Source organism: Scleropages formosus, chromosome 3 (assembly GCF_900964775.1).
Source record: "Scleropages formosus chromosome 3, fSclFor1.1, whole genome shotgun sequence".
Taxonomy (NCBI): domain Eukaryota; kingdom Metazoa; phylum Chordata; class Actinopteri; order Osteoglossiformes; family Osteoglossidae; genus Scleropages; species Scleropages formosus.
The window spans coordinates 12,641,596-12,658,670 of NC_041808.1; the positions used below are offsets into that span (position 1 = coordinate 12,641,596).

The following is a 17,075-nucleotide window of genomic DNA, read 5'->3' on the forward strand; positions in this document are numbered from 1 at the left end:
TCAATAAATTACAACACCTTGGGAGTGTTTAGACTCTTCTCTGTTGTCTGACTCATTGGCTTTTACCTAACATATTGGTCTTCTTGTGCTCTTTCCAATAGTTTTATTTTGTTTGGTTTATTTATTTAGTGTGATCTTATTATTTCCAGTTCTGACACATCTGTTCATGAATCCTGTGTCCATTGCAAGACAGGGGAATGGAACATTTACCTAAAACTCATCTGTACTACATCCCTTCATCATTGAACTCCTATTGAAACACTTTCCTTGTACAATGGACATCCAAGACCCAGATCCAGAGACTCCTTAAATCCTGCGTTGTATAGTGGTACAATCTCCAGTAAACCTTTCCCTATCCCTTATGTCAAAATCTTGCCTTGTCCTGTTCGGTGGATCCAGGAGCTGATTACTTTTTCCATGAATTTTTGAATTGAACTCTTGGACTTATTGTAATGCAACCAACATGTCTTGAACACAAAAAAAAAATAAAAATGATCGATACTTTTTCAGCGGGGATTTGCTGTATTTTATACAACATATTTATATTATGTTTCCAGACATCCTCAGGCAGTATTGCGGTTTGCCATCAGTTTTGTTCTGCAGGTCACGCAATTGTCTGTTTATCCATAATGAAGTGCAACACAAAGGTAAAGACAGTATAATGGGCTACATGGGAATTTAACTAGCCCAGAAACCTTAACCAGAGTTGTCACTAGGGTAGAACATGATTAATTAATGGCACTGGCTTTTTAATGCAATTTTAAGTCTCATTTCACACTCAACAGGAACATGGTAAAATCTATGAACCCAGCAGCACTGATGTCTTTATGCATCAGAGAAAGGTTGCACCCTGGTCTGTTTTCAGGTGGTCTGTTTGGACCAATGGCCAGAATCTTACAGATACCCCAGAACATGGCAAAGTGTAGCCATTTAAGCAAGAGCGAAGCAGGTGACAACCTGCCATTGGTCTTCCTTTGGAATGTGTGCTCCTGCCGACAGAGAGGGAAGAATGAGCGTCAGGCTGTGATGGACTGAACCTTTTGCTTCCATGCACATTGGCCTCATAGAAAAACATTTCGTTTCAGCCCAGCATGCAGCTTGCTTCTTGGCAGAGTTCTTAACTTGAGGGATTGAGGTTGGCTGCGGTGCCTGTATTCTCTCTCAACAAACATGTCTACTTTCACAAAGGCCCTATTTTACAGGTGGCCAGGCGTCTGACTCACAGACGAGAAAACGGCTTTGCGGAAGAACGGCAGTTTTCCGCCGCACTGCTGACGGGAGGTCTTTTAGCAGCATTTCCAATTGAACTTCCAGCGTGATTCAAACAAGGCACACAAATCCATCCATTGTAATCCGCAGCACATTTCAGAAGCAAAACCATTTTTTACATTTTTCTTTCAACGTGACTGACACGGAGAAATGTAAAATTACGCTGTCAGTCTTCCGTGAACATGCTGTTGAACACCTTTTCTCCTACAAGTTGTATCTGATATATGACTAGGAAGGAGCTTCTGAATATTGTTGCACTTTCATTTTATACACTGCACAGTCTTGCTTATTTTTCTACTTTAATGACTACCCAAACTGCTTCATTGTAAAGTTCTCTACTGTAACCTTGGGAACCCATTGTGTATAGTGTCTTTGTTTCAGTGGATCTCTAAATTGGACTTAATTAAACTGTTCATTCAAATCTGAACACATTTTAATAATTGATGTTGAAGTTTCTGACATTTTTCTCTTTTTTCTCTCTTTTTTCTACTTTTTTCTGAGTTTTTTATGTTTCGCTAACAGCTTTTCTTAATTAATTATTTAATGAAGAGTTAATTAGTTGAACGATCACTTAATCTTAATTAGGTCCAATATTCATTTGTAAAGATACATTTCCTATTCGTAAACAAACTAGGAAAATCTTGAAGTTTTTATGACTGGAAGACTTCTACTACAGACATTATTATTTTTATTATTCATATTAAAAGCAGATGGCTTTATCCAAAGTGAATTATAGAACGTACAATTTTATGGGTGGAATGTTTTTTTTTATTGCTGGTTATTACCACGCTTCTCCTTGGACTTGTCACCTGAGAACCATTTTTTCAGACTTACCAATGTCATTTCACATTAGGTTTCCATGCTAATTTGAAGACTACATCCAGTTATCAAAATTCTGTGGGCTGGAGGGGCTAAGAAGGTCAAATTAAACAGAGTCTTCTATAGAAATCACTGCTCATTAGGCCCTTAATTCATGTCAAACAGCTAATGAGATTTGATTTGCATCTTCATAATAGCTTAATTTTTTCATTTGTTCAAGCCAGAACACATTTTGGCTTTTCAAAATGATAACAATAAGAGAAAAGAAAAATTACCGTTCAGTTTGAATGTTACTGTAACATAATTATCATGAAACATAAAGAAGATAAAATATATTCACACTGCATTACAGAATATTTTTTCATGAGAAGATATAAAGCTTTATCTAAATAGGCTCCAGATAAAAACTGTAAAAATCTAAATAGGGCATCCATCTGTTTGAGCTATTGTGACATCAAAGTGAGCGGAATACATTATTTTAAAGAATATACATGAGCAGGACTCAGCCGCCCAGCCAAATCTGTTGGCACTGCTCATTTCTACAGCCGTAGATTAATCCAGCAGGGAGTGTTTAGCGGCCAAGGACAAAAGTAACCGACAGTAAGTTTATGTGGAGGCTCTTTCCCAAGTGTGAAATACAGTCTCCTCGTTCTGGTTACTGATGGCCAATCAATCAGCTTTCAGCTGAGCTGGGACCCCCAAGGTTTCCTGGCCTGGAGCAGCATCCGGCATACCTTAGAGATCAAGCTTGTTTCTGGCTAATTCTCCTCACATATATTAGCTGAATTAAATGCAAAATAATTATTCTGTAATCATTCATTACCCTTGTTTTTACACCGGATTTCCAACAGTTTTACTCTCTGCAAACCTACCTCTCATTTGGTCAGGTGGCATAGTGCTGAAGAACACAAACTTTTAATCTGAAAGTTGCTGGTTCAAGTTTCACGAAGGGTTCTACTGTTGTGTCCTTAAGTATTGTCTTGAGTAAGACTTTAATTAGAAACTAAATTATGAGACTTCATTAATGACAGCATTATGTAAATATTAACTGTGTTTGGTGTGGTTTCCACTGATGGGTGGCAAAAACCTTGTGCTGATTACAAGTTGAGAATGTCTGAATGCTGTCATAGTTCAAGAAATGTAATGGAAGATACAAGCTTCACAGGAAAAGTAACATAAAACAGCATGAATTTGTGCCTTGTAGCCCTTTTGTAATCTTTCCCTTCTGATCACCGTGACTCAGGAAAAACAACTGCATTGTCTGAAACCGCTTGTCCCAAGTGGGGTCGCAGAGAAGTGGAGCCTTACCCGGCAACACAGGGCATAAGGCTGGTGGGGGAGGGGACGCACCCAGTCCGTTGCAAGGCACCCCAAGCAGGACTCCAACCCTAGACCCACTGGAGAGCAGGATCTAGTCAAGCCCGCTGTGCCACTGCTCCTCCAAGGAAAAGCCCAAAAAAAAAAAAAAAAAAAACCAAACAAAAAAAATGTTCTTTTTTCCTTAAAATGTCACATATTATTGTTACTGCCTATTTTTTAGATCACACTGATACAGAGTCCTCACCCCTGCCAAGGTATGATTTACTGTGAAGAGAGGATGAAAGCAAACAGTTAAATCATGATCTTGGTTAAAAACTGACGAGTCAGATGCTATATGTGTGTAGGGGGTGGTGACATATTACCCACTACAGAGCAATAGATGGTTTTGGAATTACTTGCCCAAGAGGATGTCTCTTTTATTGTCCAAGTGTAACAGTTTAATAAACATCTTTCTAATGAGAACAATGAAGCCCCCTATCAAGGTTATGCATGCTTTAATAAATAAGCTGAGATAAGAGACAATGTATGCCTCAACTCTGAGTCGTTCATTAAATTTTTAAAGGTTCCTCTGACATTGTGGCCTGCTGAGTGTCTAGAGCAGCGACACTGATTCAGCTTTAATCAACATGCACCAAGGATGCAGGCAGAAAGCATAGCAGGCAGCATAAACCATAATAATACAGGTGAGTACTCAAGTTAAGCTAAAATTAATAACGGTAAGTACTCAAATTAAGCTAGATGGAAAATGTGATTAACTCATGTGAAATACTTTATATACTGTATGTGTTCTGGTGAACTCTGTACTTATAAACAATAATAAAATTGTCAACTTTTTTAGTTTTTGAGTCGTTTGCATCAAGGTTAACAAAGCCACTCAGATAATACATTGCACTGGAATACATATATTTACACTACCCTGCACTTTTAATAAGAATTAGTTGAACACTGCGATAGTCTGTCTACTTGCTTTGATTGTTATTAGTTTAACTAACACCCCTCTAACGGAACTTACAATGTTATTATTGTATACTAAGCTATTTACAATTACAATGTAATTCTCATTTATACAGCTACGTACTTCTTATTAGAATAAATTAGTACCTTGTTCAAGAGTACTTCAGAAAGATTACGCATTCAAAACCAGGTTCTTCAAGTGCAAAGCAACTCTACCTACTACTTATTGGCCCAGCTGGATCCCATTGGTTCTAAAATTAGTAATTGCAAATCTGCCATTGTAAATGTGTTTCTTTAGGTTTGAGACAATGAAAAAATCTATTTAAACAAAGTTTGTGGAATACAGATTCAAATTCCCCTGAAGAGTAATGTTTCCCTGACTGCCTTAACGCCTGCTATTTAATGGATGCTCAGCAGCAGGAGAAGGGATGCAGTCAGGCTGGTTGACAGATGTAGTGTGTGCAAAATCAGGCTACTTCAGAAGGGCCACAGCAGCCAGACAGAGTTAATTATTTGCATTTCACAAAAAAAAGCTTTAATGATTTCTCTACAGACATATCGCTGCTGTTCAGTTTCCTTGGGTTAAGGTGGTTTTGATGATGATCCAGTCCCACTTTCTTTGCAGAAACAAAGACTGCAGGCTTATTTATTGTGTTCATTAGGGATATGCACTTGGCAGCAAGCAGAGGGAGTTAGGCAGGGAGAGTGCTGGTGAGGGGAACTGAGTGCTCATGTAAACACTTCTTCACGCGTTATGGACTTCGCAGAGATTAACAGTGACTTTCTTCTCTATTAGAATCAGGTGCAACATTTAGATTACCGCAAAAATCGAAAAAATATATCAAATAGGTGGATATGAAATTATCTCTAAATAGAGCATTTCTATTGGAGAAACCTTGCTTGAAATTTTTATAAAACCCTGGAATAGTATTTTTTACATTACTTTGGCTAAGGCTTAGCCGTCAAGAATTTTTTTGTTCTCCTTGACCTAATACACACACACTGGCTGAAGCCGCTGTGGGCCAGAGCCTAACCCGGCAACACAGGGCGCAAGGCTGGAGGGGGAGGGGAGACACTCAGGATGGGATGCCAGTCTATCGAGAGGCATCCCAGCCGGGACTTGAACCCTAGACCCACCGGAGAGCAAGACCTGGTCAAGCCCGGTGCACCATCACACACCCCCCCCCCCCCCCCAACCTTTACGTAATAGATTTGTTTTTTTTTTTTGTCAGTTATCTTTTTGAACAATATGAAAGGAAAAAACTTGAAAAGTGAGCAGGCAACTTTTGAGATGACATGTTGCTCTTGTATGTCTTTGTGTGAGAATGACAAGTGAACACAAAACCTTCGGAATGACATTTCAGCAACACTAGATAGCTTAGCATCATTGATGGAAATGAGTCATCACTCACCCTGAAGTGAAATGACATGGTTGTATGTTGAATTGTGGCAGATTCTGTTTTTGATGGCATTTCTCCGTGATGTACCTTACTGATTTGACCTTGATTTCACCTACAGCGCTAGGCCCATCAAGAATTGCATATGACATGGCACTCAGAAACATCCAAACAAAAGAAAACAAAACAAGACTGAAATCTTAACACTTAATGTAGAGGACTATCCAATGAACCATCAATGTGGCCATCCATTTACACCTCCATCCATTTTCAGCACCCACTTATTCAAACAGGCTTGCAGTGTCCCAAAGCAAGATAGGGAAGTAATAGGGTACAAAGAACAGTACATGGCGGAAGATACGCTAGTCCATCATACAGAACACTGGAAACAATATTTTATTCAAGCAGATAGCAGGCTAGGTGTGGATTTATAAAGCTTACCACATTTAATGCACCATTGAAAATAATTTGTTTCTATCATGAAATGCAACGTTCAAAAGCACTATATCACTGTCAAAAATACCCCCTCTTTTACTCCAGCTATTTGCATTTTTTTCTTAAATATTATTTTGCAAGGCAGACCACAGTGGGTGGCGATATTTTCCAATGCCTGCGGCAATCAATTCAATTCAGTTCAATTCAATTTATTTTTCCACTGTGCTCTTCCCATCGTGTTGGCTCAGAGCGTTAGTGCATCAGATAGTGCAGAAAGTACAGTGACATGGAACAAGAAGCAATAGTAATAAAAATACACGGTTAAAAACAAGTGTGGCAAAAAAAAAATGTAAACTGTCTGTCTGGAAATTCAATAGCATTTCTGGACATAGTAAGATGTCACTTTATGGCACGCATATACACCAAATACCTTTGAGATTCTTTGGGCATATACAGTATGGTGCATATATTTCCATAAATATGCTGAAATTCTTAATATAAGATCATAAGAAAAACAAGCTAAAGATCATTTTAAGAAAGAAATAAACAAAAATAAAAGCTGGTACTGTAATTTTCTGTTCATAAGCACTTTGTTGGAATATAAGATACCACTATCTCCAAAAGAAACAGAACAAAATAAAACAAAAAAAAAAAATTAAAGTGGAAAAAACATCAATAGAAAACCCAATGAAGTATGACATCCAAATTTACTAGGTAATGAAAAATGGCATCAGAAGGCTTTCAGCCTCTTCAATTTCTAACAGAAATCCACTGCTGCACTCACATAACATTGTGAAGGGTTGCTGTGAAAAAATATACTTAATAACACGACAATTCAAAACGTGAGAAAAAAAACTCAAGTTATTAAAAGCTATCAGCAAGTTCTCATTTTCATTTTTAAGAACATTTCCGTAAGCTTGCCTTGCTGTATTTTCTTCTTATTATTATTCTTATAACTTTTACACTTACAGATGGATCCTAAACAGGAAAACATTTAGGCAGTACAGCTCTGAATTGTCAAAAATTAAAGGAAATTGCAGGGAATCAGCCATGTACACCTATAATTTGCTAAGAGATTGCAAGCAGCTGAAGCGAGACACTTGGGTCTGGAAGGGCTCAGCTGGTTTGGGCAGGGGAAGACAATCATAATTCTCCATAGACCACAGGGATCTCCACGTTTGCATTTTTCACAGTACTGAATTAATTCATCACTCAGTCATTGTTTGGATGGACAACAGCATCACTTGGCTTTTGCAAGTGTAAATAATTTAGTGCCTGGGCCACCTTCCAGCAGTTAATTCTGGCCTCCAAAAGCCAGGTGATGCTATTCTCCATACAAATGGTTACCTTAGTAAAACATGTGAGTGCTAGGGAACACTGAAAAGCCAAAGACCATGATTGTCCATCCCCCGGTTTATTCATTTTTCTTTGTGCTCAGAGATCATAGTTCAAGTCTGATTTTTTCTAATATTGACCAAGTGCCCATGGTATTGGAACAAACTGATTTCCTTCCACTAAGGGAGGGAAGACTATTCTTCATATGCCTGGAGACAACATCATGTATGACTGACTACTGTACTGAGGGTCACACTGTTTCTCCTATCAGTCCTTGGCAGTTCTATATAAATGAGTATTCTTGGTGGTTGGGGGACACAGTTCTAGTATAAAATTCACAATTGACAAGGAAACAATGCAAGAAGGCAAAAATACTAATATATTTTCATAGCTTTAGCTCCAAACCATATCTAAGAGACAACAGCTGTCTGATCTCCAACATTTGCTTTGGTAATCATTGTATTTCTCGGCGTTCGAGACAGATTTCATCCTTATTAGAGTCCCACAGAACACAATTAAACAAACGAGCATTTACACCCACACGTTGAGAAGTTAATCGAAAATTTACATAAAAAGCGGAGCCATTCAGTTGCTGTCTGGTCCTGAATAGACGAGTTTTCTTCCATTATTGATGGTGACAGAATGTTCTCTCAAGAGCTCTTGAAGTATCTGTGGAGTTTCTCTTGGCAGTCAAATAAGATATTAATGGTTACTTCTTGGCCCCCATGAGTTCAAGGATTTTTACACAAACACTCCTGGTATCATTTGATCCCTGAACAAGACTGGAGGAAGAATTTTTGAGGTGAACGTTGCTTCCTACAGTTGCATATCTCTAAGTTGGGGGAGTTATGACTTATAATTCTGTTCCAAAGGAATCAGTTTCTTTTCTAAAGACAAAAATAGATTATCCAGTTCTTATATTAATTGACAGCAATGCATAGAATATCCCCTATCCTGTTTATTAACCTCCATCTCCAAGGGATTAGAATACACATTTTCAGATGAAATGTGAAAGGTAACTCACTAACCTTTAGAAAAAAATGACTCAACATTCCTTTATTAAACATATATATATATATATTTACAGATATTAAATGACTATTTGGTATTTAGATGAAAGACTTGTTCTTATTTACTAAGCTTGCTATTCAGTTTCAGACTTTTTTTTGTGGGTCAGCTTTTATTAACATATCAGGTTAAGTAAGTTGTTAAAGGTATCACAGTAACACAAATCACTAAGGTTAAAAGCCTGCATCCTTAATCTCATTCATTCCTTCACCCTAAGTGTCACATCAGGACAAGACTGGTAGTATGGTTAATGTAATATCCAGACACAGAAAGTTGGACATTAGTACCAAAGGTCTGCTACTGGTTCAGGGGATGGTGCACCCTGACAAGCCAGTGTCTCAGGACAAAAACTAGAAACGCATCAGCACATCCAATTTGTCACCACGTTTGGGTCCAGCAGAAGTGGAAAGAAAGCTGTTACATCCCTATGTGTGTGTTGTTTTCTTTCCTGTTTGTCGCCCTCACTCCTTTACTCTCCATGCAGGTACCCAACTTATTATTGGTACATTTTTCAGCCATTCTTCATTAGCAACATCATCACTGCTTTGCCTCCAGACAATTAGATCCATGCATTTTGTGTTGACTGTGATTTTGTGCATCCTAGGGAATATTGAACAGGTGAGACTGTGATGTGACATACACCTTTGCACACGCATACGGTAGGTTTGTTGTTGATTGTCTAGAAACACTAAGCCAAGGAACAAGTGCCACCTTTGAATTTCGGTTATTGCTAATTAGTGTAAGTTAATTAATGTTATGTTGTGTTTTAGTTAGTCAGGTTAGGTCTTACTCCATTAGATATTAATATTATATGTTAATATTTTACTTTTCCTCATGTAACTTTATGCAAGGACTAATTAGCCTCAGATACCATACTCTTACTTGTGTACAGTAAAGCACACACTTGCATTCACGTCTTTGTTTCTTCATTCTTGTTTTCTCTTTCCAAATCAGTCCACTGTCTACACGGTTTAATGTTACACACATCCCTAGACAAGCTGGGGTTGTAACAAAAGCATTAAATGCTTTCTACTTGCTAAGACAATGGGCAACCTCTCCTTGTCTCAAAGACACATTGCCTAGTGCAATGGTTTTCACAGGGGGACCTCCCTGTGAGTTGCAGAAGGGCTTCAATGAGGTGAAGAGGAAAAAAAAAGGTCTCTACTTGCAGCACAAGTATTACATGACAACAATACAGTCCAAAAAAGATCATTTTGATAACCCTCTGATAATTTTGTACTTAATCTTTCAACAATGTAGCTATTATTTCTCCCACTTCCTCACACTGCAAGACGTACATCTATTAATGGTTAACTGCATTGTGGACTGTATCGTGCACTCAGTGTATACTTCTGAAGTGGTGTCCTAGGCTAAATTCTAGAGGTCTCAGCTTTTTCAAGATGGGGAATCCCTAATTTATTATAATCTTCAGTACAGGGGAAGATTTGTTGATGCCACCTTGAAAAAGTGGAATCAACCTCCATGACTCCTGTGATGTTGAAAATATATTTAAAATACTTATTTTAAGGTTTCCTTGTTGTCTGTTTCTTGCTGTTTTTCATTTAGGCACCTTAGCTGGACACGTTTCCCATGTTCATGTACACATTTATGTATCCTATTGGTACAATTAAAGGGCTTCATATACTGTTCGGAAATATGAAGAAAAACCCTTCATTCTTTCCCCCTCGTCTTTTGAAAACTGGCATCTGGAGTGACTAAAAATAAGATATTTTTTCATTGCTTCTTCTTTTTCAGTTTAATAAGCACTCAAAAAACAAGAACAAGGCCTGTGAAGGTTACATTCCAAGACTTGAAACTAACTTGGAGTTTTAACTGTCAAGTGAATATTGTGTTAAAGGCTTTGTTCAAGCAGTGCTTTGAGAGATCTTAACTTGATTGTTTAATAGCCACCACACAGCACCCCAATAAACAGAGTACTGTCTGCAACCACAATCTCTCAACAGACCTCCCTAGGATCTGCCTTCAAGGCTTTCTGCTGATCAGACTTCTGTGCAGCGAGGAGTTGCTGCCTTAAATAAGCTACAATTAGGACATCAGCGTTGCCTGGATACTCAATCATGTCACATCTCAGTTGGCCTGGAGTTACAGCAGAAGGCATATGGAACCATTTCTCAGGAGGAAGGTTTTCTTGATAAGAAACATTAAAATGGCTGCACGTGGACCGGAGAAAGTGTTGTTTTGTTTTGGAGAGATAAGAACCACAGGATCCATAAATTGTTATTACAATGGTCGTTTAGAGAGGTAAAAGAAAACCTCAAAAAGCTAAACCCCGAGAAGCTGAATTTTAAGTCATTTGTATTATCAGTAAACTCATTTGCAATAACGACGGCATTAAAATAGCTGAATGGATGTAACTAGAACACCCTGGAAGCAGCAGGTAGTGTAACAGTTAGGGTGTTACACAGTTTCAAATTTTTGCTCCTGCTCTACTACTTTTGAGAAAGATACTATCATACAAGAAAAAGTTACCTAGTTGTGTAAAACAGCAAATCAGTGTAAGCTGCTTTGGAGAAAAGTGTCAAATAAATGACTAAATAATAGTAATACTGCAAATATGGTATATTTAATGTCTTTACAGTATCATAAATCACCAAGTAAAAAGCGGAAAAGTGAGACAATGAAGAATGAAACATTGTATTGCAGTGCGGAAATGGATGACTGTGTAAATGATCAAAAAACTCTGTGCAAAATAGGGTGCTCTGTTTTTTTTTTTTTTTTTTTCTGTATAGGAATTGAAACAGTCACATCATTTTAGTAATATACTTTGACATCATCTGTGCATGTTGGCACTAGAACAGAAAAGAGGTGACTGACAGTTACAGCTCCAAGAAGCCAAGATGACAAAACAAAGGCAAGTTCTGTTAATGCCAAAAATACAGAGCTCACAAATTACTTGTCAGCACTTTCAAACTTATAATGAGGTGCTTGCCATAATGAAGACAATGATTATGTGCTATTTACAAGGAGCCCATGAAAATTGTTTCTGAACTTCCCTCTAAAATGATTACATTTAATTAGTGTTTTCATGTACAAATGTAGTCTTTAATGAATAAATTGTCATATATCTTAAGGAGGGGGATGCATTTGTTCATGGGGCTTAGAATTTCTGGATATTAGTGGTTTTCTCTGGGGATTAGGTGAAATTTTTAATTAACCTGAGTTTAAACCATTTCTTAATCTTAAATAAAAAAAGCTATTTCAAGCATAAAAGCCATTGTCACTGTAGCATTCTACATGTGCATGGAGCAATTTGAAACCAACCAGATGACCGCTCTTAATTATTGCAGCAGCCTGGACTTTTATCATAATGACACCAGCAATGATTTTCATGAATTTAATACTTTTGTGTAAGGCCTGTGTAAGTAACATAATTTCTGAGACCTCAACAATTTATGCCAACAGGTAAGATCTGTGATTTATAAAGATAAAAATGAGAAAAAAAAAAAAAAAAAAAAAACATTACTAGAACAACTACAAACTGAATGCTCTAGTTTTGTGGAGGAGCATCTATATCTACAATCCACAAGTAATTCTATATAATGCATGTCTCTGTTACAAAATACACTCCATGAAGTCCTTTAAACTATGCTAAATGTGAAAGAAATCAAAGCTAATTGTGCATGTTCCATTTTGAAATGCTCTAGAATTTATACTTTGTAATATAATTTGCTGAAAAAGAACATGTATATTTTCAGCAAGGAAAAGTGGGCCACTTTGTAATTGCGTCACTTCGAAAATGACGTAACAGGGTGGCACAGCAAGTACTGCTGTTGTCTCACAGCACCTGGGTTGTGTGACAGGACACGGGCTCGATCCCCGCTCAGTCTGTATGGAGGTCGCGTGTTCTCCGCGTGTCTGCGTGGGTTTCCTCCAAGTTCTCTGGTTTCCTCCCGCAGTCCAAAGACATACTGCTCAGGTTCACCCATAGTGTGTGAGTGACAGAGAGAGTGTGTTCCACTTATGTATGGATGAGTGACCCAAAGTTGTAAGTAGTGTATCTACCAGTGTAAGTCACCGCAGTGAATAAGGTGTGTGGGCTGATAACACTACATAGAGTTCATTGGAAGTCGCTTTGGAGAAAAGTGTCTGCTAAATAAATAAATGTAAAATCATGTCACTGAAGGATACTTAAATGTACTTTTTTTCCTTAAGAAGTAATGTAAGATGTTTAAGCAAATAAATCACTATTTGAAGAAAATATATGGCAGAGAATGAAAATTTAATCGCATAGGCAGTGCAATCACTATGCAAAATTCTGTAGTTTGTTGTCACACATCCGTGACTGGAGAACAAAATATGAAGATTTCCCCCTGGTAGAGCTGTGTTTACTGTACTAAAGATATCAATAGTGTCTCAGGATAGGATAACTGTGTGAGAGGAACTCAATTATTTTAAACAGCTTCTAACTGCTTGTACCATGAAAAAGACTGTGGATGTTACTCACATTTCAGGAGGAGCTCAAACCCTTTCAGTCAAAGGTATAGCAGCCTAGAAAGGTAAACACAACACCATCATACAAGAGCAACATCTGATGGCAGCACACACTTCAAAATTGAATTTATCGAAATTAAAAATGCCGCTGTAGAATCCCAGTAGCTTCTGTTTTTATTATACCCTATTTTGACTCTGAGAGATTATCCCATGAGTTCTCTAGATAATAAGTATAATAATGACTTTGTGTGGCGGTAACCTGTGGTTAAAAATGGGATTTTATTGTGGTAAAGATATAATCTGGATCTTCCTGGGTTAATCAGATAGAGCCTTGAACAAGACACTTAACCTGAATTACACTAGTAAAATATCCAACAGCATAAAGAACTAAATATTTTAACTTCTCCAAATAAAGACCTCACCAAAATAACACAATAGTAACAGAGTAATAGCACTAAAGGAGCTGAGAAAAATAACAGGAATAGTGTCATTCTATATGTTTTTAACAATAATGCACTATAAATTTATAGTATATTATAAATGCATCACCCTCACAGGCAGGTGCAAAATATATTGCAGCCAGAGAAAACTTAGCTAACAGAATGGCAATGTGGAAAGAACCAAATTTTGTGCCCCTCTGCATCATAGTCTGCTCAGTGTAACATTAAATAACTTGCTAAAAGTGGTCTATCAAGTGTAAAACTCCCATTAATACCCTTAACTAGATAATGATGGCTGCCTCATTATCAGTCACTGTGGCACATAATTGGTTTTCATGGACTGAGACTTTGAATTTACTTATCTTTAACCAGGAGAAAAACAGAGTCATCCTTAAATGACACACAATGCAATCATATGGAGGGTAATGAGACTTGGTGTATGTGAGACCCAATTACGCTCACAGCCTTCATCTCCTTGTCTCAATGTATGCATTTTAATTATATAAACATATCAATGCACCGCTTTTTCTCTGGATGTTGACGCATTTCTCGTCTTGATCATTCACTAATTTCAAGGTCTGCAACACTTCAGAGTATTACCGCTGGCATTTTGCACAAAGGTTCAGAAGCTTGCGCAGAAAGTGAGACGCATAGAAAATCTGCCACCCTACTTAAACATGCACAGCCATAGTCGTTGAAGAGGGAGGGAAGGCTGAAAAGGTGAGGAAAATAAAGTTTACTTTGGGTGGTCTTTGAAGTCTATGAAGACCAGTGTTGATTCTTCACTGGTGCGAGACCTGTTCACTTGCCTTCAAGTCTTGGAGATGAAATTTCATTGGTATTGTGATCTCTCATTTGGATCTTGGTGCCAGTGCCACCAATTTGCCCCTTACAGGTCTGCATCTCAAGAACAGGCATAGGCAGAAATTGAGAGGTTGAACAATTTTTCAAATAAGGTCAGTTGCTGTTCAATAAGATAAGCTTCACTCCATCTCTTTTTCTCCCGGTGTGGGGTTTTCAGTCCAAGAGGACTCCTGGGCAGTGTGGGATGGGGTTATGCAATCACTGCAATGAATCTGGATAGCTGATCTCCCCACTTCTTACTTGAAATTAAAAGATGATGTCTTATTTTTACTTGACAGTTAATATGAGCAATTCAGATATTCAAGTAAAAGGTTGAGGCAGAGGAAACTTTCACAAAAACTTTGTAGCCCCTGGGTTCAAGAGTGTAAAAGTCATCAACCAACCAACCAGCCAACCAACCAGAATCTCAGTGGTCCAGAGCTTATTGTGGAAGCATAGGATATGAGGCAAGGTACACCAGTCTATTTCAGGACAAACACACACACACACTCAATCATGCACACATACATACAATAAGGGCAAATTCACCACACACTAATTTAGATTCACTAATTCACCTGAATGGTAGCACTACATTGCCCATAGTGTGTGAATAGGTTAGTGTGTGTGCATGTGTAGCTACCCTACGATGGTTTCCCCCCTTAGCCATGCACTGGGATGGCCTCTGGTTCACCATGACCCTGCTCAGGACAAGCAGTTACTGAAATTGGATGGAGTCACACACCTTGGAACTGTGAGAGGAAACCAGAGCACCTGGAGACAATCTTCTCAAGAAACCATTTTAAAAAAAGGTTTAATAGAGCCAATGACTGATCCCAACTCTGGCATAGAAGCCGATATAGGAACCACACCATTCTAGTTGACCCTTGTCCATCATCACATCATATGGAGCCCTTAGTTTTTCCTCTGAACCCCATCCCTGCTCTCCGCCCACTTTCTTCATGAGGATCCCAATCATCCAGCCATCAGCAGAATCCATCAAGTGGACAGAAGTGCTGAATTGGCATTGCTCTCCCACAGCCTCTATAAAAACCCCGGGCAATTAAATGCAAGCTGCCTGGTTCTCATCGGTTCTAAAACACAGCCTGGCAATTACAGCTTGGAAACCGAGATGGGAAATTAAAGGCTGTGACAGTTGCAGTGAGATTGCATCCAGTCTAGTGGGAACTTGTTCACCGGGGCAGCAGTCTGCCGCCTCACCTCTGGAGTGAGAGAGAAAACCCATAAAGGCACATCTCGAAGCCTAATGGCCTACACAAGAACATTTCTAACAGGATCATCTGTATGTTTAGTGGTGGGGTACTTAAGTCACGGAGACAGCTGCGGCCACATTAAACTGAACTCCATTTCACGAACGCGGTTAGTTTTGATACATGGCTTTATTATGGCCCGAAAATTCCTTAAAGTATTTACCATGGATAACTATTCAGCCCTTGCACTGCTCAGTTAAATGGATCCCTGAAGAAATGCACCAGCATTTTACCCATCACTGTCCATATTTACTACCTGTATTTACTTAAGTATTGCAACACCTCCGTGTGGTGAAGAGTTATGGCACCATACACAACACAAATGAGGGAAACATGCAATGTCACTGAAATACATTTTATACTGTCATTGCAACAGGAAAAGGCATACAAAGTCAGAACAATGGTTTTGCTTTAAAGAAAAAAAAAACAAATCAATGTGAGCTGTATTCACCTCACTCATTCACCTTCCTTCTTGTCTTCTGGTCAGGATCTCGACAGTCCAGAGCCTACCTTGGTATCATCAGTAGGTGCAGGGCTGGTACTCCCTGGATGGGATGCCATTCCATTATAGGGTATCCACACATGCACATACTCACCCATCTAAACACTAAGAGCAATTTATAGTAGCAAATTTAAGTGTGTGAAGTGTGGTAGGAAGTTCACAGAGACACAGGAGAACATGGAAACTCTACGGAGACTAAGCTGGATTCAAACCAAACAGCCAACACACTATGAGGCACCAGTGGTACCCACTGTACCATCATGCCATCCATGTCAGCAGTAAGTGATGAATAAAGTACTATAATTAGAATATTATGCTTTATTAAGAAATTAAAGGAGACAAATTCTTGGGGGCCAGATGTCTTTAGCATTCAAAGAAAACCGTCTCCCACTGCCATACAGTTTGGAGTATGTTATTTCAAACTATTTTTTTAAAAGAAAAATCTTTAAACAAGCATTGTATAAGCTCTGCAAAACCAATGTATCCAAAAAGTCATTGGACTTTCAAGGGTGCTTGTGAAAAACCCATCTGTGATTGACCTCGGAGTCCAACATCTTTGTGTTGCATTTTGCCAAATGTTGTTTCCCGATGTCCAGCTGAGATCCTCAGAAGGCAAGGGCTGCAGATTTCTTACACGATAATTATATTTTAATATACATTTGTAGCCATAATTTGTAGCCCTGACTATTATTAACTTTAATACCCAGAAACACATCAGTGACCATGGTTATATATGCAAGGATATTTACCAGTTTTGTGCCACAGCATTCTGTATTAAATACAAATGAAGAAGAGATATTTTGCTCACTGAGCCTATTCCTTCATGCATATGTAAATCAGCTTCATGCATATGTAATTACAGACATTTTGGCTGTGAGAGCATAGAATATAAACTGGAGTAATGCTAATTAAGGTTTAATTAGATTTATTAAACCTGGATTGTGATCACATATTATTGTGAGCTGTCTCA

The 17,075-nt window shown here is 38.3% G+C and overlaps 1 protein-coding gene across 1 annotated transcript in view; it reads right to left on the reverse strand.

The window, feature by feature from the left end:
- tnr (tenascin R (restrictin, janusin)) overlaps positions 1 to 17,075 on the reverse strand; it is a 152,515-nt gene that overhangs the window by 73,878 nt on the left and 61,562 nt on the right. The window contains exon 3 of the mRNA XM_018753180.2: positions 13,063 to 13,106. The gene's annotated coding sequence lies outside the window, so the exon portion shown is untranslated. The remainder of the gene's footprint in view (positions 1 to 13,062; positions 13,107 to 17,075) is intronic.